At 35.3% G+C, this 27,179-nt stretch overlaps 1 long non-coding RNA gene across 1 annotated transcript; it reads right to left on the bottom strand.

Annotated features, from left to right (window-relative positions):
* Positions 1 to 206: 206 nt before the first annotated feature.
* On the bottom strand, positions 207 to 27,179 carry LOC137853404 (uncharacterized). Its single transcript, XR_011094489.1, has 3 exons — positions 25,722 to 27,179; positions 19,971 to 20,092; positions 207 to 571 (listed from the first exon to the last, which is right to left on the bottom strand). It is a non-coding gene; the product is annotated as an uncharacterized lncRNA (long non-coding RNA).

Raw genomic sequence — 27,179 nt, 5'->3', positions numbered from 1 at the left:
TATTAGAAATTCCTCAAAAACATAGTAATGTTGTTAATGACAATCTATGTCACAATTTATTTCTTAAAATGTAAATTGATTCTATCCTTTTACAACTTCATTGTTAGACTTTCAGTATATCTTCATGTAACCTCTTACACTTTAATTAAAGCAGTAGGAACAGTTACTCAGAGACGAAAGAACACTGCATACCTACACCATTCACCTTTATGCCTTCTTTAATGAAAACAACTGTTACAAAGTCAATTTTGGCTCACAACTCATACCATCTGAGTGGAGTTGCCAATGCAGAGCTGGGTATATGTCCTGCATCTGGGCAGGGGCAACCCCAAGCATAAATGCAGGCTGGGTGGAGAATGCATTGAGAGCAGCCCTGAGGAGAAAGACCTTGGGGTGTTGGTTGACAAGAAGCTCACCATGAGCTCGCAATGTGGACATGCAGCCCAGAAAACCAACCATCTGGGCTGCATCAAAAAAAGCATGGCCAGAAGGGTGAGGGAGGTGATTGTCCCCCTCTGCTCTGCTCTCGGGAGACCCCCCACATGGAGTACTGTGATCAGCTCTGGAGCCCCTAGAACAAAAAGGAGATGGACATATTAGAACAAGTCCAGAGGAGGGCCATGAGGTTGATCAAATGGCTGGAGCATCTCTCCTATGAAGACATGCTGAGGAGTTGAGGTTGTTCAGCTGGGAGAAGAGAAGGCCTACAAAACAGCTGGGGAGGGGATCATTGTCAGGGACTGTAGTGATAGGACAAGGTGGAATGGCTTTAAAATAAAAGAGGGTAGATTTAGATCAGATATAAGGAAGAATTTCTTTACTGTGGGGGTGATAAGGAAGAAGTTGCCCAGAGATGTTGTGGCTGCCTCCTGGAAGTGTTTGAATCAGAATCCAAGTAAATTTTTGATTTGGAGCTTCCAGGTTCAGTCACCTGTTGGGAAAGCAATAAACAGCAGTCAGTTCACATGCTGACCTGCAGAAGAAAATGTGTTGACTGCCTTGACAATCAAGGGGAGAGAGTAGCACACTGACTATAAATACTCTAACAAAATCCATGGACGTTTGTTTCCTGGTAGTTGGAACATATCAGTATAGAAAATGTCATCACATTTACCACCAGCAAGTATCTTACTTAATAGCAGTACTAACCTGTACCATATACAAATTAACATTTTCATATTCATCACTGTTCATAATGTTTACTTTAGTATCAAAATGTTTAGGTCAAAAGCCAAAATCAAAGATTTCTAGGGTCACAGTGGATAATATAACCTTTCCTGTATTTTCCAAAGTCGGAGAAAATTCACTGTGAAATTTAATTGCTCCAGTCAACCTTATTATGTGGTCAAAAGGTGGAAATATAAGGCAGGGACAAGGATGGAAATTTCTGACACTGAGCAGAGGCTGGAGCTTTGGTATTCACACTGTTCTGTCCAAATGCTGGAAAGTCAGAAGCTCATGTTCTACTGCAATCTGCCTTCCATATACTTTTTTTTTTTTTTTTAAATTATCATTATTATTATAGTTATGCTCTTATACTGCCAACAAAGCAGATTGCTTATAAACTGTCTGCCTAAGTACACAGCTGATACACTTGCACTACTTTTTATTAATATTTATGATTATTATTATTATTATTTTATTTTATTTTATACTTATTTTTATTTCATTTCATTTCATTTCATTAATAGTTGGAAATAACTGTTGGCTACTTTTCACAGTCATGTCCCTCCAGTTACTGCATCTGATACATGACTCAGACTGTGCCATTTACACATGGGTTTATTTTTATGTGTTGCTGAAACACTCATCTTTTGGGGAACAAACATAAAAACTAGTTTTTCTTCACCCTATAGACCAATAATTCCAGCTCTGATTTTAAATAATTCTTAACAATAATTCTTAAACAAGCTTCAAGATTTTGTAGAGTTAAGTGATAGCTTAAGTAAATTTGCATTAAGTTTCCAAGGGTTTCTAGCAATTTCTTTGCGATGAGCAGAGAACTCTTAAATCAAGAACTCTGAGTTCTTGATTTATGATATATTATTATTTGGGTAATTTTAAGAAATACTGAATATAATGTGTAAATGGCATGTAAGCTTGGGGGTAGATTCCTTATGCAATCAATCTCTATTGAAATTGATTATATAATCAATGAGGGAGTTCTCAGTAATGAGTAGCTCACAGCCATGGTTTGTGCTCAGACTTCCTGGTCCAAACAGGTACATCACAGTTCACTTTTGTCTCTGTTTAGTCTTTTGTTTGTATGCTAACATATGTGATTGGCTTGAGACAGAAAAATAAATAAATAATTGGGAAAAAAAAAAAAAAAAAGGAAATAAAATTAAAAAGAAAAAGAAAAGGCTAATCTTCAATACTTCTAGAGTTGATAATGAAAGTAATGTCCTGAGAAATCCTGATAATCTTCATGATTAATTTCATATAACATCACTCTTAGTGATATTTTCCATTTACTCATTTATTGCTCAAATTTTTAATGATTTGAACTAACATAAAAATAAACTTAAAATTGATCAAATATGGCTAAAACCATTTAGTTCTTCCTCAGAACTGCTAAATGGATGTAACATTTTGTGGGTAGATTGGCAAAATGACAGCTGTACTGCTTCCCAAGGAGAGAGAGAGAATGCTGACTTCACTTGTTTCAAAAGCAATGGAAAATCTTTTAGAAGATAATGATGGACTATAATGATAGGTAAGAGAGCAAGATACAAATTATCAAGCTGACTTCCAATTCAGGCTGCTTTGTAGACTTCATCAACACAACTAGCACGAAGCAGGCAGATGAAAGGTGAACACAGATTCTTAGTGCTACCCTTGATCTTGGAAAAATCTATTGCCACCATCTCAGAAAGATTATTTTTGTGTATGAGGAGCATTGACTCATTTAAAGAGCTGATACACAGAGTGAATTACAGACTTTGTATACATGGTGAGACATTTGGGGCAATTTCATTTATACTTCTGGGGGAGCTGTATTTGTTCTATGAAGAGCTGTGTGCCCTCATACCAAAGGCATTCAGCAATTTGTAGAGCCTTTGTAGAGTCCTTGAGCTGAATCCCTAATAATATGCCAGTTACAGAGGAATATCTGGTCTGGATTTGGGCTTGAATACATAAGTGAAGAAGCAGAAAAGCTGATCCACAGAGTGATCCTAACAAGACTGCTGCAGGTAGGTGGTGTGAGAGAAGAAAACTCATTCAGTAGAGTCAGGTGTTTTGTGACCTCAGGCAGAAAAATCACCTTCCAGCCATTGTACATTTACCCATCTACAACATACTGCTGCTCATAAAACAGTTATCTGATAAAAAGACTAGTGGTTTGACACACACAAAAAGGACTTGCAACCTCTCATTTTGCCCTCCCCAACAGTATCTTTGTGTTGAAGCCATCAAATCCTGGCTCAGCTGCCTCAGTCCAGTGAGACTGCTCCATTCATACCGTGGTGCCAAAGGTGGGATTTCCATATTCATTTGTGCCTTTCTCAGGCCCAGGCATGTAAGATGTTTCTAGATGCTCAATGAACTCTGATATTTCTATTAATCAAAAAAGTATTTTTGGCTTTCCTTGGGTTTTGCGTAACCTCAGTCTTCAACAGTGGGAGGTTATATCATGGATTTTGGAAGGAAGGAGCATCATTACAGTGTCATTTTACCACCTACCTCCCACAACTTGCTGGCATTTTCTCTATAGGTCTATTTCTTTGTAAGTACTCTCTTTTATTTGGCTTCTGCTGAACTAATATCTGACTGATTCAATGATCTTTACAGTTAACCTATCAAAACAGTTAAGATAGTTAAATCAAAATTTACCAGCCTACTCAAATTTACTTGGTACATTAGCTAGCTAAAGATTTCATATCGCATACACTGCCTTAGCTTCCAATTCAGGAAGGTCATTTGAACATCAAGAAAATGCTGAATTGTTTATTGATTTCTTAATTATTCAGTGCTTGCGCTTACTTCATTATGTTCCACTATGTTGCGTCTCTTCTCTTCTCTTCTCTTCTCTTCTCTTCTCTTCTCTTCTCTTCTCTTCTCTTCTCTTCTCTTCGCTTCGCTTCGCTTCGCTTCGCTTCGCTTCGCTTCGCTTCGCTTCCCTTCCCTTCCCTTCCCTTCCCTTCCCTCCCCTTCCCTTCCCTTCCCTTCCCTTCCTTTCATCTCTCTCTTTTTTTTTTTTTAATCACTTAAGAGTTTTATAAACCAAAATGTTAAACTACAACAATCTTTAAACATAAACATGGCAAGTCTTGAACAGGGCAAGACAGGGCAAACATAAACATCATAAACATACATATTTAAGCATAAACAGGGCAAGATCTTGAAATCTGGCTTTTAAAATATTTAATCTGCTAAATCCACATTGTGGGAACACTTCCTCATTTACATAAGCATATTTGCATTTGTATAAACACATTTGTGTGTGTGTGTATATAAACACACGCATATATGTATGTATGCATTGTACCAAGATTCATCTCTGTGTTATAGGAACAGAGAAAAAGCAGTTATGTATTTATTACAGTTATGTGTGGATCTGAAGGTTCTGATCTGGTTCAATAAATTTCATGTACCAACATGTATAGTAGAGACAGGTATTAAAGGAGATGGGTTCCCTTTTCAAAATCATTTCCAGCCCAAGAAAAAATTAATACTTCTGTGCAGTCTTATATTTCTTATGCTACTAATTTATTGAAGCATCTTTTGCGAAACTGCTGAAGAAACTAGACTATTATCCTAAAAATGTTCAATTCAATTAAGTGTCTAAATACTTATGTAAGCAGAAGCACTACTTTTTTTTTTTTTTTTTTCTCCTCTTGATTACATTTAAGTTAGTGAAATTTCAGTGACTCATAGTCTTAAAAATGTATAAAATACAATTTTGGATTTTTACAGCTTTTTTTTTTTTTTTTTTTTTTTTTTTTCCGTATTAGCACAACTAATGGAATAATTTAAACAATTAATTTACTTGAAAAATTTTATTTTTTTTCTTTTCTCTTTTACATTATGAGATGAAGATGGTCACATAAAATCAGCAAATTATTTAATTTAATTTAACTATGTACAGTTGAATGATGTTGATGATGTTATTTTAATTTGAACCTCTAATTATGGTTTGCCTGGTTGTTTTATGTTCTAATTATCTTTTTTTTTTTAAAAAAAAAAAAGTGTTTTTTTCCCATACAGTCACTACTTACAGAAATTTTTGCCTGTGGCCATAAATAAGATCAATCAGACAAGGTTTAGCTTGGGCAGTCAATGTCCAAAATATATTACCAAAATATGGCAAAACAGTGTTTTTCTTGTAATTTGATCTATTTAAATATGATGGTCAATTTATTTAGACAACCTCATTGCATTAACTAGTTTGCTGAATGATGATTTTCATGAAAGTAAGAAATCATTTGCATTGGCTTGATCCAAATACCATTGCCAGAATTAAACCTGCTCTGCAATGTCCCCTCCATTCCATTTTTTGGGTTCCTTGGAGAATAGACTGCCAATTGTACTCTACTGCCAAATTATGTACAATAGTAGTTTTGTAATATGGACAAATGCCTACTAAGGACTAATTTGGGACCATTAAGCTAATTTCACTTATTACCCAAGCCAGATTTAAACCCAGACCTTATGAAGGTAACAGGCAAGTATAACTTAGTATTAACTTATGGTATTATGAAACTTGCTCCAGGGCAGGAAGATTTCCATAACATTAAAAAAATTATTTTAAAATTGAAATATGAATAATTTACAAAACATGAAACCTCAACTAATAGTCTCTGTTCATATCCTGTCTCTGCTCATAGTCTCTGTTCATGACCTGTAGGCTATATTACAGAAATGTGTTCTATCTGGATCCTATCTGATGTAATACATTGAAATGTATATAATTTGAGGAACTGTTTTGCTCTACTTGTATTAGTCTGCACTGCTCACAAACATAGGCACAAACAATATACAGGGGAAAAGGATCTCAGGTCTCTCCTTTCAGCTTAATGTGACAAAAATTGGGCTTGAGAACCGGAACGTCTCTTTTCCTGTCCATACTTTTTGTTCTGTGAACTTTCTTGAAGGAAAATGTTTCAGTTTCAACAGGAAAATGGGAATTAAAGAAGAATTTTAAATAATTTTACTTGGAATGTTTTGTAACCTATCAAAAAGATGGGATGTCATAAAATCATAAATTCAAATCTGCTGTGTCAGAATTGGACCTATTGTATTAGCTTACAACCTCCTAAATATGGACTCTAGCTTATGTCATTTTAGGTTAGAAAACACAATGATAAGAAGCAGCGCATTTAAATAGCCAATGACCCTAACCATATTATCACGTATTTAAAAAGCCCTACTACCCTGCTACTATGATCTATTCGTTTTCCCATGGTTAAGGAACTTTTGCCTCAATAACAGAATCCATAAAGATTTTTCTGAATTTTTCAAAATATTCCTTTTTAGGCATCTAAGAAGAACAACTAAAATGTATAGCATAGATTCATGTGAATGTAAGTGTATGTATTTAAATATGCTGCTTCTTATCATTAGGTTTTCTTACCTAAAACAAGGCACAAATATGAAATACTTTCACCTTTTATTTTTTATTTATTTTTTATTTATTTTTTAATGGAAAATCTAAGAAATAACTATCTGTTACTTCAACCGCAAGCTTAAACTCAAAAGATATCACTGACTCTGAGGCTTCTTTCACCACCAGCCAGTCTATTTAACAGTGTATTTTATCTGTGTCTTGCGGTTTCACCCGGCAGGCAGCTCAGCCCCACACAGCCACTCACTCGCTCTCCACAGGTGGGATAGGGGGAGAGAATCAGAGAGGTAAAATGCAAGAGCACATGGGTTGAGATAAAGAGAGTTTACTAGGGAAAGCAAAAACTGTGCACAAGCAAAGCAAAGTAAGGAATCCATTTTCTGTTTCCCATCGTCAGGCAGGTGTTCAGCCACTTCCAGCAAAGCAGGGCTCACCACATGTAACAGTTTATTGGGAAGACAAACACCATCACTCCAAATGTTCCCCCCTTCTTTATCCCATCTTTTATTGCTGAGCGTGATGCCACATGGTATGGAATATCTCTTTGACCAACTGGGGCCAGTTGTCCTGGCTGTGTCCCCTCCCAGCTTCTGGTGCACCCCCAATCTGCTCACTGGAAGGGCAGCACCAGAAGCAAAAAAAAAGTCCTTGGCTCTGTGTAAGCACTGCTCTGCAACAACTAAAAACATTGGTGTGTTATCGTCACTATATTAATCAAAAATCCTAAACACAGTATTGTGTGAGATTCTATGAAGAAAATTAACTTTGTTCCAGCCAAAAGAGTGACACTGTGATGAAACTGCAGACTTTTTATTTATATGGGTTTTTTTTGTACATAACATAAAGGATGTGATAATGTCTTTGCACATATATTTCAATATTTCTTTTATAATTAATCAATCAATAATAAATTATTATTGTTTAATACAATGCTGACACTTGGGTAATGCTATTCAACTGTTAATATATTTTTGTTGCTATTCAACTGTTAATATATTTTTGTTATGAAAAATCATGTTTTTGTTGCTTTTCCTAAGGAAAAGTGGGAATGTGTTTTTCTATATGACAAAAAAATCACTAACTACTTTTGTTTAGTAAGAGGTTTATTTAACCAGACTGTTAAAAAAAGCTCTGTAGTGATAAAAACACGTAGAAGTTTAAGTGGGCTGTACAGGTAGATGCTGTAAAAAGTTTTTCTTTATTTCTTTATTACTGATGTCACCAAGGCAACTGTAGCATGATTCTAGTAATCTTTTCTTTAGGTTTTAACTGTCCCTACAATTTGTACATGCACATAAGAAAGACTTCTCAGCAGGTAGGAAAAATGTGTTTTCATTTGTTTTATTTTTTAAAGGAAGATAAGTGAGTGAGATGAAATAGTCTAGGAACCTTCTGACGAGAGTCAGAAATGACTGATTATTATGACGAGAGTTCATGACTTGTTTATTTCCTATGTGAAGACACCATGGTTAATATTAAGTACCTGAAATAATAGGTTAAGAAAGGAATGTTCTCATCCTGTGCTCAATATAATTAATGGAGAAAGAAAATATGTCCCTTGCAGATATGTCCCTCAGCCCACCATGATCTCCCTTCTGTCTCCACTGACTGTAGACGGCATGTACACTATTAAATTCATTGCTTTAATTAGCTACCTATAACTAGGCTATTGAGTTTGGGGATTTGTTTTGGGAAGAATCTGCCACGATAATCCTTAGAGGCTACAATATTTCACTAATATAATACTTGGTTTAGTTATGGAATGATATTTAAATGTAAGAGATGTCAGAAAAAAAAAATCCTTGTTGCAGGGAGTAATTTTCTTTGTGTGCATTACATGTATACATAACATTCATAAACAATTTGATGTTTATTCATACTCATTTTGCATTCATTTAATTTTTCCTTAATGTTGCCATGTTGCCACTGAGAATTTTACTGTTTGTTTTTTGTTTGTTTGTTTGTTTGTTTTGTGTGCATATTGTTTCTAAATATATATATAAAAACGAAAGACTGATGAATAAAAATCCTCTTACTATCAGTGTACTATAGTCAGTGCAAAATACTGTTACAAAACTGTGGGATCAATATTATAGACTATCCCTGAGTAACTTGTAGTAATTATTAGAGCTTAATTTGAATGAAACAAAAGATGTAGAATTTACCTTCTTGACTTAAAGACCAGTTCTCCAGTTCCTTTTGAATTACAAAGATTGGTAAGAGCCAGTAAATGCTTAATTTCAGATTGTAATGGTCATAGTACATGTCAAGAACACTAAATACAGCTGGATTGCTAAAGTGTGACTCAGCTGTATTCTGATCTTTATTCAATTTGTACTTTGGACAGGTCACTGAGAGGGAGAGAAATAATGGTACATGTCTTCATATTCTGGAACCAATGAGGGATGAGTTCTGGCAACTGGGAATAACATGAGCTCGTGTTCAGCTATATTACATGTCCTCCCAAAATAATGAATAATAGGAGTTTCAGCTAGTGTAGAGCCATACTGGTGTTTTTAGAGTACTACTACAAACTTAATTTGTAAAAGCTGCAATGTATTTGTAAGCTATGATGTCTTGTAGCTTTTTACAACAGAACTGCTAGAGATAAAACCAGAATCTAAGACCTTGTTTTTAATAGGTAAAATTTCCTAAGAAGGTGAAAGTAGCACACAACACTTTCCTTATCATAATGAAAGGCTTTGTGAAAGAAACAGACATTTTACTTTGGGACACGTGGTTTCCACAGCTTTTTACTTTGTAGCCATGTAGCTATAGAAAACAGTGGCTTATGTGGCACAGGAAAGAATAGAGGGTCCATTATACTTTTCTTATAAATATCAAAAAATAGCATATAGCAGAATCAAGCTCTACTCACATTTCCAGAGCCAGAAGTCTTGAGCAAGGTATGGATCCACTTTACTTTCTGTTTGATTAATGAGGACTACTAAAAAGTCCTACAAAAAATGTTCTATGTTTTTGATATTTGTTCTTATTTACTTTTTTGTTTGTTTGCTTGCTTTTCTTAAACTGAGGGTGAAGGTAACTTTTTTACCTAGTCAAAATAGTGGACATCCAACTCTTCTGCAAATTTATGCTTTCTAAAATGGGGTTAAGAATTTAAATGCTGGAAAAAGTAAACTTTGCTGTGTTTGAAGACATGCCAGCCTTGCAGAGGAAGAATGATGACCTTATTAATGAGGCTGAGGGAAAAAAAGAGGCTAAATAAAAGATGTTTGCATAATGTTTTAATAGGCAAGTCCTAAGTAAGAGAGTGGCATTTCTTTAACCTCCTGTATTGAATAAATAAAAGACAAATTCACCTTTAGACAGGCTTGAAAACTGATTAACTTGACTATTTATTTCCAGTTCATACAGTTAAGTATGTTTGCATTAAGTGGACAATGTACCTAATTATCAAGAAGTAGGAATAGTATGAGTCCTCTTTGTGTGTTTGTAGAATCTGTACTACACACACACACACAAAAAGTGCTTTCATATGAATCTGTGCAAGTTCTACTACTTTCATTATGATAAACACATGACAGACAAGAATGTCCTACTTTAAGAATTATTCTAAAATTGAAACCATTTAGGCTTAATAATATGTCCAAATGTATGGCAAGTGCCTTTCTACTAGATGTTTGAATATACATACATCTTTTCAGTTCTTATCCATCAAGAAGTTTAAGGATAAATAAATGATTTGTCTAAACTGGACAGGTTCTGCAATTTAGTGATCCAAGAACAAATTTGAAATCCTAGCAATTTACTGTGACTTTCATTTATATGATTTGCTATAGCCATAATATCAAGAAGTATAGTATTTTAAGGAGAAACAGAAAAACAAAACAAAACAAAACAAAACAAACAAATGAACAAGAACTCCACATCTTCACATTCCTTCTCCTCTCTGCCATAGCATTGAAGATAATGTACAGGAGTAGAAAAGAGTGGATCCAGATGTGATACTGCCATGCTATGACACCTTAAAGATGTTGCATAAATTTCTGTAAACTAAATTCAGAAAGGGGCTTTGGAATGCATGCAGAAGCAGTAGGTGTTAAAAGACATTTAAACCTTAAGTTGTAACACTAAAAAATATTTAAAATTACCTTACCCATAGAATTCACTGGTGCCTTGAAACTATGGATTTCTCTAACTCTTTTGAATCTGATCTGCTAGGCTTTCTAGGAGTGTATCTGATTTGAATTAAGATAACCCTGATTCCCTCAAAATGGTGTTCCTGCTGCTCCTCTGCTCACTCTTCTGCCAAGGAGAATTAAAAACTGTATATTTATCTGATTCAACAGCAATCAGATTATTTAATCTTTCTTCTGGGGTAATTCCAAGGGGGGCTGCTGTGAGTCCCTAACACTTCATCTCCAACGCCCCTTCACGGTCACTCTCTGCCCCTGCTGCCCATGAGGTCCCTCCCATGGGATGCTGTCCTTCCCAAACTGAGCCTGTGGAGGCTGCCCACATGCAGCAACTCCCAAGAACAGCTCCCACATGGCTCCATAAAACGGGGTCCATCCATCCCCCAGGAGCAAACTGCTCCAGCACAGGTCCCCCACGGGTGGGCGGTAGCTCCCCCCAGGTCCCCCGCTCCTGCGTGGGCTTCTCTCCACGGGCTGCAGCTCTGGCCCAGGGCCTGCTCCTGTAGGGGCTCTCCATGGGCCGCAGCCTCCTCCAGGCCACATCCACCTGCTCCACCGAGGGCTCCTCTACAGGGGGGGCTGCAACGTGGAGATCTGCTCCATGTGGGACCCATGGGCTGCAGGGGGACAGCCTGCTCCACCAGTGGCCTTTCCACAGGCCGCAGGGGAACTTCTGCTCTGGTGCACTTCCTGCTCTCCTTCTGCACTGACCTTGGGGGCTGCAGGGCTGGTTCTCACTCCTTGCTTCATAGCTGCTGTTGTGCAGCATTTTTTTTTTATTATTTTTTTTTTTCCCTTTCTCAAATCTGCTCTCACAGAGGTGCAAACAGCATTGCTTATTGGCTTGGCTCTGGCCAGTGATGGTTTCCTTTGGAGCCTCTGAAACTGTCCTTTGTCTAACATGGTGCAGCTGCTGGACTCTTCTCACAGAGACCACCCATGCAGCACCTTGCTACTAAAGCCTTGCCACATAAACCCAATACATATATACAAAGGGATGTGACTGTGAGGGACTACATTATGAAGCTGAATTTTATAATGGAAATGAATTGCAAAAGAAATTCCACAGACACATAAACCTGAAAAATTTCAAATTATCATAAACCAATTTCATTTTTTTTTAAATAATGACACTGAGTCTCCTATAACTCCACGGTCACCTTATCATCAGACTTTGGCCAGCTGAGGTTCCCAAAATAGCATCCTCCTACTGTTCTAACTTTGCAACTCCAGATTCATACTTTAGGAAGTGGGTTGGCTTGTGTATTGAAAATGCAAACTTTCTTAGCAATTCAGGCTTATGACTGATTATCATCGACATCAAAATAATTATTTTCACTGCAAAATGTTGTTTTTCCCCCAACTCATGACTAGTTTTATCAATGTTTTAAACTGAAATAAGTTATAAATTCAAAAGGAAAAGAAAAAAAGTATATTAGAGTAACTAAAATCTCAGCATAGAAGAAACCCATGATTACAATTTTTACAACAAATTTGGTGTCCACATCTCAGATGGGAGCCTGATTACTAGTATCTTTAATGGAATATTAATTTATAGGGTAAAACAGTTACAGAACTCTGTGTAGCTAAACTATCCACTTTCAACTTTTCTTTATAATTTATTTAAAAAAAAAAATGCAAAATTTAGAAGTCTCGTTTTTGTTTAAATGTAAATTAAAAAAAAAAAATCCTAAACATTGAAATTATTATCCAAATGGAAGTCTTGTTTTCCAGTTAATGGAAAACAATTCTCATTCAGAAAACACTTTTCATTCAGAAATGAGAAAAAAAAAATCTTGAATATCCTGTGGATTAATGAAGAAAATTCTAGTGAAAATGTTATTTGGGGGGTTACTTCTGTACTTGTGTTTTGTTTTGTGAGTTTTGGTATTTTGTTTGTTTGTTTGATTTTAGTTTGTTACTCTGTAGCTTTATAGATTTTATTTTTTCTTTTAATTATTTTAAAGCGTATTTTTTACCATGTTTCAATTACACAGGTGTGCCAAAAATCAAGTGACATGTCAGCAGCTGCAAATATTTAATTTGTACCTGATACTTTCTGTTGTTCAGGGAAACTTTTCAGACCCCTGAATCTGGGTAACCCACCCCAGAACATTCTTATTAAAACTCAAGCCTTTCCAAAGTAAAACATTCTCCACATGGCTTAATGCTATGCTTCTGACAAGAAAAGATGTAACACGTAATCAGTATATAAAAGATTCCATAGATGTTTTGCCTTCTTGTTGTATTCCCTAAGGCAAAATACTTTGATAACACATTTTAATTTGTTGCCTAACTTTTCTTAATGAGCTCTATTTTTCCTCTCATTTTCACTATGCATGATAAGACAATACTGTTATTTGACATCATTTAAATGTCTGAATGATGGAAGAGGGAAGAGGGAAGAGGGAAGAGGGAAGAGGGAAGAGGGAAGAGGGAAGAGGGAAGAGGGAAGAGGGAAGAGGGAAGAGGGAAGAGGGAAGGGGAGGGGAGAGGAGGCGAGGGGAGGGATAATGACAATTTGAAAGAGTTAGATCATGTAATATTCTAAATACACTACCAAATACAGACAGATGCATCCTGACTGTTTTTCAGAGGTAATTGAAATACAGACATTATGTTTAGGATAACTTCAATTTCTTTTCTTACTCTCTGTTCCTACCAGCTGTCCATGATAACTTCCTGAAAAGGTATCAGGAATTTCAAATCTACAATGTTCATCAAAGAAAAGGGAAAGAAAGAGCAATATTTTGCAAGTACCTATACTATATTGTGATTATTGTCACTGCAAATATTTCTATTTTACATTCACTTGTATTTAGTCAAAGTGAAAGAACATTTATTACACTACAGTCCATGAAAATGGAATATCATGCCCTGCTTTCACTAATAAATATTGATATATAACATCCAAACCCTGTGAAACATTTATATTAAAAAAAAAAAAAAAGAACTAAACCAAAACCAAATGCAACAAACAAGGAAACAATGCACTGCAGTGTCTTTCCTATTTCTATTCTTGATTTTTTGAGGGGTTTATATGCATGATAAATAATGAAAACTACTAAAACATAAATCAGGTTATGAGCTTTATAAATTTGAGAACTGTGAACCAAGATGTGATGTATTAAATGCTTGTTATCATGCACTAACACTCTTCTTGAAATCAGAGGTGTTTTATCAAGTCATTGTGGTATAAACCAACTCAGGCATTTAGATAGCAATTGTTGATGATTTCAAAACACTGAAGAAAGCATAGGAAGTCATGCAAAACCCAAACAAAAAGAAAAAGTAACAGGCTGTTTTAGAATAAGCAGTTATTCTATCTTGTCCCCTGGCTTTAGCTCACATTTTTACACAAATAGTTAATAACAAAAACAACAACAGTAATAAAGGAGAACATGCTGTCCTCTAGAAGAAGGAAAATTATAAAATTACATTAAACTTTCTAAAATTTTATTTTCATTGTTATTTCAAATTCAAGTTTTGGAAGGGAATTTATTCCTGAGAGAAAATCTACTTACAGATATGATAATTGCCATTCACTGCCACTCAGCCATCAGCAAGTGTGTTTCAAACCTTAGAATGCCCACTGCACAATATATATTTATAAATTCACTTTCCTTCCAAGCAAAAGGTACCCGCAATTCAGGTGGGGAGAAATGGTGATTCAGTAAGCTTACTTATGTGGAAGGAATACATAAATCTTAATCTGAGTCATAATTCATAAATATTAATCTTTTTTCCTTTCACAGGAAGAATACTGAATCTCAGGTTTTCTTAACTATATAAAAACAGATGGGTTATAAAACTTATGAAACTGTTGATTTAGAGAAATGATTTCTTTACAGATCAGCTGGCTTCTGATGTTGTTTTATGAAAGTCTTCTTTCACAACCACACTGATTATGAAATATCATTTAAAAAGCTGAATTCAATGCTTTGGAAAAATGAAATTCCCATAATTAAATCACCACACTAGTTTCACTAATTAACCCCAGACCTAATGGTTCCATTACTTAATGGCTTCTTATCATTTTACATGCATATTGCATATTTCTTCTTTAAAATAATGTTATAGCTATCAATTAGCATATTTCTGATATAAAAATTATCTTTTTACATTTAGAAATCATATTTTTTAAATCTATGTGTCATCCATGATATAGTCTAGACATTTTCCAAACATAGGTTATAATACTTTGAAAAAAACAATACTTGTAAAAGCCTAGAGACAAAAGTAAGAAAACAGACCAACTTTCTCAAATACATCTATAAGTGAATCTCTTATTTCTTAGGAAATTTATTAGCTTTTAAAATACAGGTACTACTTCTTCCAGTAGTGTGAAAACTGAATACAAAAGAATGTAAAATATTTAAATTACCTTTATAACCTTTACAAATTTTAATTGATGTTGTGTTTATCTCTGGTTCCAGAAAATTGGGTTGGAGGAGAATTCAACAGAAAACAGTTTTATTTAAGCTCTCCAGCCTGTTAACTCAAGATTTTGGGGAAACACATTAGTTAGAAGATGTATCAGGGTATTTCACTCAACAGCTCTTGATTATTAGCAGATTTTAAGTATTAAAAATTTCTTTAATTTGGACATTCTGGGTAAAAGAAAAGAAAAAAAAATCTGAGGTAGCTAGAAAGAATACCAACTGGATGAAAATCACCTACTGTAACTGCTGTTACTTCTCTTACAAAGTCTAAGACAGGATTGTTTAACCTGAAGAAGAGAGGGCACAAAGGAGACCTTTTTGCAGCATTCCAATACTTAAAGGTGGCTTGTGAGAAAGATGGAAAGAATCTTGTTTAAAAGAGAAAGGGTTTGTAGTAGTAGGACAAGGGGTAATGATTTTAAACAGAAATAGGGTAGATTTAGATAAGACATAGGGAAGAAATTATTCACTATGAGGGTGGTGAGGCACTGGAACAAGTTGTCCAGAGAAGTTGTGGATGCCCCATCCCTGGACGTGTTCAAGGCCAGGTTGGATGGGGCTTTGAGCAACCTAGCCTAGTGGAAGATGTCCCTGCCCATGGCAAAGGGCTGGACTAGATGATCTTTAAAGGTCCTTTCCAACACAAACCATTCTATGAGTCCGTGATTCTGTGATTCTGTGAGTCCACGATACTATCCAGCTTACTTGGAACAAATCAGAAATATTCCAATTGCCTCCAATTGGCTAATTTAATATAATAATATATGTATATATATATGTGTGTGTTAATTTATAACCTATTACAGATCAGTTCTTATTAGGCTTGCCAGGGATTATTTTCTGATCTAGAGTTGCTGATACATTTTACAAATGGTCTGAAGCAGTCTTTTTTGTTTGTTTGTTTGATTGATTGATTGATTGATTTTTGGCTACAAATAGGCTCCATTAACATTTTAACATTTATTGTGAGCTATAATGCTTTCTTCACATCTAAGTTTAATTAATCGATATTAAAAAAAAAAAAAAAAAAAAAAAAAAAAAAAAAAAAAAAAAAAAAAAGTATTGTTCTGCACAATAGTTTGGTTCAAAGTCTTGAGATCACAAATTGGGATCTGTTAATATCAACTGTAAAGTCTTAGACAGATGAACTATTCAGAGATGCAAAAATGGCTTAAAGAGTAAATAACAAAGAGGTAAGTGTTAGGTTAAAAAAAAGGTAATTGTTACAGCAAGACCAGAACTTTTTGCAGTAACAATTGTAATTCATCAAAACATACCCTAATACATCCAGATGCAAGGAAGACAACAGTCAGTCAAAATTTCAGACTGATTTGTTTCCCTCGGTAGAAACATTTAATACAGTTCTATGACCAAAAGACTCATTAATATAAAAGGAGTTATTTTGTATCTTTGGATCACTATTCTACACAAATAAGATAACTCTTAGAATACTGTTTTCTCTATTGATGTCCACACAATGTAATCAAGACAATGAAAAGCAAACTGAAATTTACAGAGCTCAATTTATTCTTCTTATCAAAGAAAATAATGAATAGTAAGTTCAAAGGAGATTAAAAAAAAAAATTGCTTTGGGGTGGGAAGGTTGTTATTCATATCGGTGACAAAAGAGGGACTGATGACTTCAGTGTTGTGGCCAATAAAGTTTAGGTGGTCAATAGTGAAAAGCACAATGTGATTAGAATAGGAGGAGTACCATTACTCTTGAAATTAGTTTTAAATAGCTAACTTGGGGGGTGCTTAATCAAGCCAATAAGAAACAGTGAGATGTATCTGATACTGTTTGTTGCCTGGATGTAAAATATTCAGAGCCTGAAGCCTTTTTCTGGAGCACAGCACCATTTTGCACTTACAGGTGGATGAATCATCAAGAACTATAGTTTAAGCCATCATCAGACTGTAAAATTTCAAAACTTACATCTCAGCAGTATGCCTTAGCCATAATAGCTGTAGTACAAGCAGTTTTTCTTCTGCATTTTAGTTTAGACTGTTACTGGATAGCAAGGCTAGAAATAATGAAGGAAACACGAGCTGCCTGGTTTCCCCTCAGCTGAGTACTCCAGCCATCATTTTTAGACCAGTCTACCTCTTCCTTCAACTTCCAAATCACTTTGAGGTCACACCTTTCCATTTTTGTGACAATATGAGCTGCAATATTTCAACTTGAGCTTGATTTGAGCATACCCATTTATTTTGTCTAACCAGAAGAATGACAGTGTTTTATGTCCCAAACTGGTTATTGTTATTTCAGAAGAAGCACTCAGCCTACTACATACACACAATATCAAAATGTTAGTTGAATTAGGAACTTTTGGGCAAAGACTCTTATACTCCTACAGAATTTCAAGTGCTTCAGTGTGTTAGACAGGTTTTTTCTGGATTGCTCTTCTTAGTTTAAGGCTTGTAATTCCTCTTCAAAGGCACTTTATTCTTCTTCAAGCCTTTGTGAAAATGGGGCTTTACAAACTTTTTTTTTTTTTTGGTAGCAATCCTACAACCATGTGTATAAGAAACAGCTTTGCAAGTCTATAATTGTCCCTTTTGACATTTGAGTTTGTGCATCTGTGAATCCTCCATTTTGTTCCATACCTTCACAGGGCTTAGACATAACATGATTTCTTGCATTGCTCTTAAAATGCTCATTAAATTAGAGCTTTGCATTCAGGAAGCTATAATCTCCTCTAATCAGTATCATACCATTGCCTAAGTACTAGGTCACCGTGGTCTCTCCCATTTTTTGCTATAAGCTCACAACAGTGTAGTCTCCTTAGCACTGACATGTTTATGCTGATTAAAATCTGTGACTCCAAATATATATGCATCTGTCTGAATGGCAGCAGTTAGACTGGGTGATGGTCTTCTCAGATTTAAACACAGCATAACCCCCTACTTGATGTACTTTTGTCCATCTGTTTTACAAGAACTGTTCCTTACAGCTCCAGGTGCTTGCAATGCACAAACTTAACACAGATGGCAGAAGGCATGCCTGTTGCACTGGTTATAAGTGTAATTTTCTTTGCGAAGCAAACTAGAACACTAGCTAAAATTATCTTGGTTTTGTTTGCCTATTTATTATAAATTTATATACATATTATAAATATGTATATATCCATATATTGTTTAATTATTATCATTATATTATAATATATTAATATATATACATATATTAATATTATATATCAATATAATATGTATAATATTATAATCAAGATAATATATTATATATTATATTATATATATCAAAATAATATAAATAATATTATAATATTTCTATATATAATATTTAATCATATATATGTTATGAAATAATAATATATAATATTTTATAATGTATGTGTTTATATATATTATATATAATATATTTAAAATATATACTTTATATAAATATAAATATATGATACATAATTATTTAATGTAAGTGATATATATAATACCTATTAATATATTAATATATAATATATATTATACAATATATTATATATATTTATATTATAATATTATTATATTACCATTAATATGTTATTAAATATATATGTGAATATATATGAATATATTATGTATTGTATATTAATTATATATTTTTGGTGTACTGGGTCTGGCTGGGATGTTAACTTTCCCTGCAGCAGCCCATACAGTGCTGTGCTCTGCACTTGTAGATAGAACAGAAGTGTTACCACACCAGTGTTGTGTTTGCTGCTGAGCAGTGCTGGCACAGCATCAGGACTCTCTCTAACCATCCTAGGGTGTGGGCAGAAAGCTAGAAGAGAAACATCACCAGGGCAGCTGACCTAAATCAACCAAAGGGATATTCCATACCATATGATGTCACACAGCAATAAAAGGTGGAAAAAGGAGGAAGAGATGGGCTCTCGTTGTGAAGGCATTGGTCCTCCTCCCGAACACCAGCTACGTGCATTGAGGCCCTGCTTCAAGGACGTTGTCAAGCATTGCTCATTTGTGGGGAGTAGAGAGTAATTTCTTTTCTCTACACTTCCACGTAGCCTTTATTTGTTTTGTTTTGTTTTATTTTCCCTTTCCCTCCTCCCTTCCCCCCCACCTTTTTTTCCCTTTAGTTAAATTGTTTAGTTAATAATAATCTTTCCTTAATAATTATTTTTTCCTTTCATTAAATTATCATTATCTCAACCTGTGAGTTTTTCTTTACTTTACTTCTTCCCCTCCTCATCTGAGAGGGGGAGTGAGAAAGTGATTGTGGTGTTTAGCTGCCTAGCACAGTAAGACCACCACAATTGGCCACATTGCCCACAAAAACTGGGACATTTGCTTTATCTGATTAACACAGTACAGACTCTTCATAATGTGTGATACAGATAAAAGTCTTGAAGGAGGTTTGTTTCTATTACACCTTAAAAATACTTAAGGTGAAAGTGCGTAAGAATTGGCAACAAATTATTATAGCAATTCCACTTGCATCACTAATGTGTTCAAAGTTTAAAAGAAAGTTAGGTGAACACAGAATCCTAAAAATGGAAGTGATTTCCCAGGTCACTAAATCCAGTTTCTACAATTACAAGAAAACATGTCATATAATGACTTCATAAATTCCTACACTAATCGACCAAGCTGGATTGCTCCAGCACTTTTTGGATATGATTTCTCTAAATAATTTTGCTCACTTGGCTGCCAAGTTTTTAATATCCCTGGAACTTTAATTTATTGTCACGTAAAATCTCAGAAGCTTACTCTAACTCCTTTCTATGAATTCTGTTTAGTCACTCTGCATTTGTATTGCCCCATGCTCCACATATTACCCCAAAGACTTACCTGTTTCCTCTGTTGTGTAATGAAGAAGGCAAAAGTGAGAGTTGCTTTAGCTTGATTACAGCATTCCATTTCTTATGAATAGGGCAGCTCTGTCCTTAGCTTCTCTCTTATCAAAGATCAGACTAAGTAAAGAAAATAGACCAGAAATTTAATGCATTGAAAATCTACAGACCTTCTGAAACACATGCTTGCTTTGGTAGACTACATCAGCTTGAAATATCTGTTCATAGGTATCCATGTGTATACAAGAAGTTATACTTTGCTTTATTAACGCATAATGTAACGCATTTTTAGAAAAAGACTGGCCTGTTGTCCCTCTGATACAGCCTACACTGCTGCAGATGTATTTGTTTCATAGGCAATATTCAGCACATATGTTATGGGTCTCAGTCAATGTGGCTGCCAGCTAACAGAGGATATCTCTCCTGTCAACTGTCAGGCCCTTCCTTGTCCAGTACTGTTTTGATAGATTGCTTAAGGAATGCTAATCACAAACATACAGTCTGAATGGTGGCAGCAAGATTACAAGCAAATGTGTCAATTGTCTGGGTGATTTTTACTTTATTTATTTTATTTTATTTTATATTTTATTTTATTTTATTTTATTTTATTTTATTTTATTTTATTTTATTTTATTTTATTTTATTTTATTTTAATTTTCCTTGTCATTGGCTATATGAATGCACAGACATTTGGGGACAGAATAGCAGATGCCCTTGGAACTGGATAGATAAATTATTCTACTAGGTTAAAGTAGAGTCTACTATGGGCAGACTCATTCCTTAGAAGCTAGAAAGATAGCAACTTATGTAAAGAAGGGTTACTACCACTGAGCACTAGAGATTGTCAGAATAGTTGGAGAGGAGAGTGGATTGCTGTGATCTGCATGAATAACAAAAGACAAGAAGCTAAATACACTGTTCCAAAAATGGTATTTGAAAATAGTTAGAAATACAAATTAAGGAAAAGATTGAATGTTGGATTAAAGTTTAGTTTTAATTATGTCATTTAATAAATACATATATAAGTTAATATATACACTTTTTATTTTATTTATTATTTTTTTCAGCAAAGTCTCTAATCAATCCTCTGCTGCAGACTGTCACATAGAAAACTTTTTCATACATATTTTCCTGTGTGTACAAAAATGCTTAGTATATCATGTAACATAGTTTTGTAAATCCATTCCCGATGGTGTGTATCCTCTGCAAGGATAATGTTTGGAATATACGTTAAAAATGGTCAGTGATCAGAAGTTTGGCACTACTTAATATTAATACTAAATATTAATATTTGCAATGTACTTGGCAGTACATGAGCTATTAAAGTTTTACTTTCTGCTTGAGGTCATGTCAGCAGGAGTAATTTTTACTAATAACTACTGCCCTACCTAACTTCAATTCTGTCTGTGTTATCAGTAGTCTTTTTGCTTTTGGACAAACCCCCAGCTGAGGTTAGGTGGCCCCCTTTCAACTAGGATCAGTGAAATCATCCTAGATTATGCTGGACAGGAGAGTCCAAATCTTCTAATTTCTCAGGTCTACACTCCTAACAGGTTTTTCTAATCTTTGCTCCAAACCGAAGAAAGGATTCTTTCCTGTAACTAATCTGCATGTAGGTTCATTTGTACTCTCTCTGACAAGGCTATTTACAGTCATGATCATTATGCACATTGGTAAATTATGTGGATATTGCAGGATCAATGGCTCTAAATATAACAGGAGAATAAAAGACAATTTATAGTCTAAAAAGAGGAAACTGCTCAATTTCAAGAGTTTTTCAACAGAGCTGTAATTATCCAATTTAATATTAGAAACAATGAAAGCTATAATTGTTTTTGAAAACCACAATTTATAGGTAGATTGCCTAGAGATTTTTTTAAAGACTTAGAAATGTTGATTAATGAAAATATATGTCCCTTTTCCCCTCCCCAGTTAAGTAGAAACATTTAAATGGAGTTAAAGAGAAGCTGTACGGCAAATTTTGTTCCAAGCTAAAATATACACAGGATTAGTATTCTGAAAGCAAATTGAATCATAATTGTTTGAGAGTGCCTTACCCCTGGTAGGTATCTTTCCTTGTAGCAAAAATGCAATGTTTTTTATTCATTTTACACAGACATTCTATATAACCTCTGCTTAAATAAAAAACCCATGTTGTCTTTCTCATCAGCACCATTTTCATCCTTTGCTCTTTATTCATCCCTGCTCTCTTGAAGCTAAGATATTGAAAAGGATAAATTTGGTTTGATAGCACTATGTATAACGATGCTACTGTATGTTGCTAGGATACCATTTGGTGGTCAACTGTCTCTAGTGCAGCTGCTATTACTTGCCAGGCTGACACCCGTATTAGCTTTTATACCTCCTAATGCTCAAGCTACAGAAAGTTTCCCTTCATTTTATTCTGTTTTGATTTGGGGGGAGAGCTAAGCTTAGAGACAAAGTTAAGGGGCAGAAGGGGAGAGTGAGGAGAGATGTTATTATTTCATTTTACCTTCAGTCCTTATAAGTAACAGATATCTTATGCCAATGAGTTTAACAGGAAATATATACCAGTCTTTGTAAGTTTTAAAGTTTTTGATACATGATACATAATACAGGATCTAATTCAATGTAGACAGCGAGAATCTTTCATGGATTTATTCCACCTCCAGCAGCACCTCTTGGCTTTCTCCTAGAGGATTTTGAGGGCTAAATGCATGAGATGCAGTAAGGTGAGGTACATAGCAGCATGGTGTAGCTGGTGGGGTCTAAAAGTTCGTATATCCTGGGGATGCATGCAGAGAGAATGTGTAAGGCATTCATACTTACGCAAGAAAAAAAGCATTTCCTACAGGAAAAAGTAATGTGTGCTTTTCTTTAGATAGAATTGCTTATGACACATTGACTTTCGGGGACTATTGCTGCCTTAAGGTTAGATAGTGTTTCTTGGGACTGGGGGGACAAAACAGGGGCTGAAATACACCCTTCCCCATATGTAGCCTGCTTTCCCTTTCTGATTTACTAATGATTCTCCTGCTCATGCTTCTCTTCTCAAGATCAAGGTAAAGGTGCAGAAAGTACAGAAACACAAAGAAGCTACAGTGCACTTGAATCTTGGTCTTCATATATTTGAGATGTGATGATTCCTGACAGCAACAGGTATTTATTTATTTATTTATTTATTTTGAAAAGAAAGAAACACACTTGTAACTTTTTTCCTAGTGTGATTTATGTCAATGAGAATTTTCAAGAAACTTCAAGCTAAGTAGAATCTGAACAACCAGTCTAATACAATAACAAGAATTTAGGGATTAAGTATTTGCCCATGAAGAGTATTTCTTCATGTAATATCTGTCCAGTACAGGGAATGGCAATAAAAAATTAACTGCTAAGTGGTCTTTATATGAAGACATGACATTATTAGACCTTTTCTAACAGCTGTTACTGTACAATATGTCTCAACAGCATCTCTGCTAGTGACTTTAGGTACCTGACCATAGTCAATACATAAGAAGATATAGCTCTAGTGTGTGATTTAGCTCACCTGTTTTAGACATCTGACTGTAGAACACACACTGCACATGAACATTGCACATGCTTCTCTCCAAAGATTATAAAAAAGAGCCTGAGGTTATAGACAGCTGCATTAGCCAAATTAATATTAATCTTTCTTGTAGGTTGCTAACTTCAACATCTAAAAAAGTGGTATTTCATTCTCTCTGTATTCAGAGGAAAGAGAAAACTACCTTCAGAGAAGAGCTCACTGTCACTGTTCTAGATTTTGGATAGACTTATCATGGTATGAAATTCCCTTTAAAGATGCTTAGCATTGTGGTGGTTTTACCCAACACAACCATACATCTAACCCAACACAAGCATACATCTAACTATAGCAGGAAACAGTATAACAGTCTAGACTAAGCATCAGACTTTCAGAGGTCTGAGCTCTCAAAGTGGTTAGGTGGTATGAATACCACCTTTAATGGATGTCTATTATTTTATAAAACAGCATATCCTGCATACCATAAAAGTAATGAGTGACAAACAAACATTACTAAATTGTACAGCGGACACATGGTATTTGGAATAGCAGATGGACATCAGGTAACAGCTGATTAGGAAGTTACTCCCTCGTGTGTTCAAATATATCTGGGCAGAAGGTACACAAATAGTAACATAGCACATGTGATTCCCGTGAAAAATTCTGGCCACACACAATGTTGCCGGACACTCTCTGGCATTCCTCACTTCACATTCCTTTATGCCCAACACTGAATTCATGATTACTAACATCTGCACATTATACTGGCAGTGTACCATCATTTTCTGGCAGCTATGGATGCCAGTGAAAAGCTGTAACACATTGCTTAAGCCATGGCCAGTTGTTTGTGGTAAGGTCCATGCAGGCTATTCTGAGAATTTGCTGGGTTCTTGGCTAGTATAAATACAAATGACTTAAAATAAAAAACCCAACCCAACCCAAACCAACCAGCCAAACAAACAAAAACCTCTAAACCTTAAAATTTTATTGTGTTCCACAGATTTTTCTAACAGGCACTCAGATACCAGTATGCAGCACTGAAGAATTTAAAAGCCAAACTAAATGCTAACAGTAATAAAGAAACCAAACAGTAAAATTTGTGCAAACTGTAATTCCCAGCCATTCTGTGCAGCTGCTTTTTCTGTAGAATTTTGCTAGTTCTCTAGAGAAGAGATTGAAAACAAGTTTTGGTGATATAATCCAGCTGCTTTCAACCTCACAAGCACAAAGGCAGAAATAAATCTGCCTTATTTGGCTACAAACACATGGTGATGCTTTATCATTAGGAGAACACAAAGAAGGCATTATACTTCAGTAGGCAATCATTGGTCTTCATACTTTTAAGTGCAATAAACCCCAGAGCTAAAAGGTAAAACAGAGGAGTTTAAGGAGTCACTAATTTAAGAACACTCAAATAACTCCTGGAATCAAATGGTAATGCATTGTACACAGCTTCATGCCTTGTTCAGGAGTCTAAACACTGAGTTATAAGAATGTTCTTACATTTTTTCTTGGCACATTCTATTATCTCAAAATTGGGTTTAGGTTGATGAATTCTTCCATAAAAACAATTAAAAGTGTCTTTCTTTTCAAATTGACTCTGGTAATTTTGGGGTTGGTGTAGCTTGAAGTAAAAGTGCTTTTGTGCCTTTTTTTTCCCATAATAAAAAAAATAATAAAAAGTAAGCACCAAAAACAAAACAAAAAACATTTTCCAGGAATAAATAAATAAATAGATAAATTAAAAAAAAAAAAAAAAAAACATAGAAGAAAAAATATCTCAACAGGCTTGATTAGTGCAATGTCTGTTTTTGACTCTTGTGGAGTGTAGCACTTTGACTCAGCATCACTGAGGTGAATGTTGCTGCAGTGAGAAGTTCTGGTGCTGTTACCTGCTGAGGTCAGCTTGACTTTCAAGAGAACAACAGAGGCAGAGAACAAGGAAGCAAGAAGTTCTTAAGAACTTCTTTGACCTGAATTTTCTATGACAGTGATTTATGCCTATTGTTACCTTCATTCAGTGAAACAGATTTGTACCACTGACAGTACAACAACAACAAAAAAAGGCTATATCATCAAGTTGTACTTTCAGTTGGACACTGATTATTACAGCACAATGTGAGATGTTTTTATATTTTTAAACGGTCAAGAGTAGGTTCTGTATGTTGTATAGTTCAGGCATGTCTGATCTTTTATTCCAAGAATCTCAACAAACAAAAATCTTACCTTCATCAAACACCTATGTCCTATGGTGGAGTCAAGAGCAGTTCACAGTCAGAAAATATTCATTCTCCTTAGACAGTTATTTATGTAACACTTTTCTGTGGACTGAGAGTGGGATGAGCAGACAGCTGAGTCCTGAGAGACCTGCTGGTGTTGGCTTAAACAGTCAGTGCTGGCTCATTTCCTCACTTCTGGTACAAATCCAGAAGGCTTTCCACCAGGAGAGCTCGCCCGCAGCAATTCACATCACAGTTTTTACAATGGATCCACACTTGAACTGTTCAGATGCCACAGGTTTGCCCATCTGGTATAGTTAAACCTATAGCTGTCAATCCCACACTAAAATGCAGCAATGACTTTCTACACCCTTGACATCTTGCTGAGCTGGCTGTATCTGATAATGTGATATATGCTCATAGCAAGGGAATATGGATTCTGGCTAAAATACTGAAACTCTTCTTGAATCGGCCTCTGCTTGAATCTCATTATTCAGCTTTATAGCACTGCTGATCCCTAGATCACATTGCTGCTGATGTTTATTTCCTAGCCTGTCACAACTAGTATCACTGGGGCTGCATACCTACCATTAGTATCTCTATACTGTGAATAAACAGCCTCTTTGTGACTCAGCTGTATCAACAGAAAAGGCTACCATTGCCATTTTAGCCCTGTTGTCCCTTTTTCTTCTACCTGAGATTACTCTCCCCATTAGATCTCCTTACAGAAGTGCTGTTACTAGTACTCTGTAACAGTCAAAATGACCTGGAACAAAGAAGACCTGCCATTTGCACTGTTTAAAGTAACCCAATTTGTTTTGATTAAAGTGTCTTCAGAATCAGGCACTGAGAGAAGGTGACCTGTAACAGACAAATGACAATGCTCAAATTCAGGTGAGCTCTGGTGGTAGCCTAGAGCTATAGGCTAGAGCACATATAATGACTGTCCTCTATAATGACTGCTAGCTATAAAGTAAACCTCTTGTGTGATTTCATGGTCCTCAACACTTTTTCTTGCATAATCACCACAGAAACCTCTACACTGATAATTTTTACCACAATTTTAATGAAAAAGTTCTTACTTGAACAGTGGCTTGCTGTTTATGGGAGAGCAATACTCCATCTGCATAAAACATGTTGTCCACCTTGGAATACATTTCTGGTTGACATTTGACAAGTTTTGTATCTGTTCTCTATAAAGGCAGGAAAATGGTTGATACGTGGTATACAACAATGCCCCAGACAGATTTGAATACCTCTGCCATGAACACAGGTACAATTCTTATGTGAGTAGGATCTGATTACCTCATTGCTCACTGGAAAAAATACCTGTTACTCATGCAACTGTAGTGGGTTTACTTGGCAAGGTTTTGGTAGCAGGGAGCCATAGGGGTGGTTTCTGTGAGAAAGATCTAGAAGCCGCCCCATGTTTGGGAAGGGCCCCATTGTTTTCCAGATCTGAGCC

The sequence above is a fragment of the Anas acuta genome, chromosome 1 (assembly GCF_963932015.1).
Source record: "Anas acuta chromosome 1, bAnaAcu1.1, whole genome shotgun sequence".
Classification (NCBI taxonomy): Eukaryota; Metazoa; Chordata; class Aves; order Anseriformes; family Anatidae; genus Anas; species Anas acuta.
The sequence above is the reverse complement of the archived record's forward strand: the minus strand, read 5'-3'. Positions and strand labels throughout refer to the sequence as shown.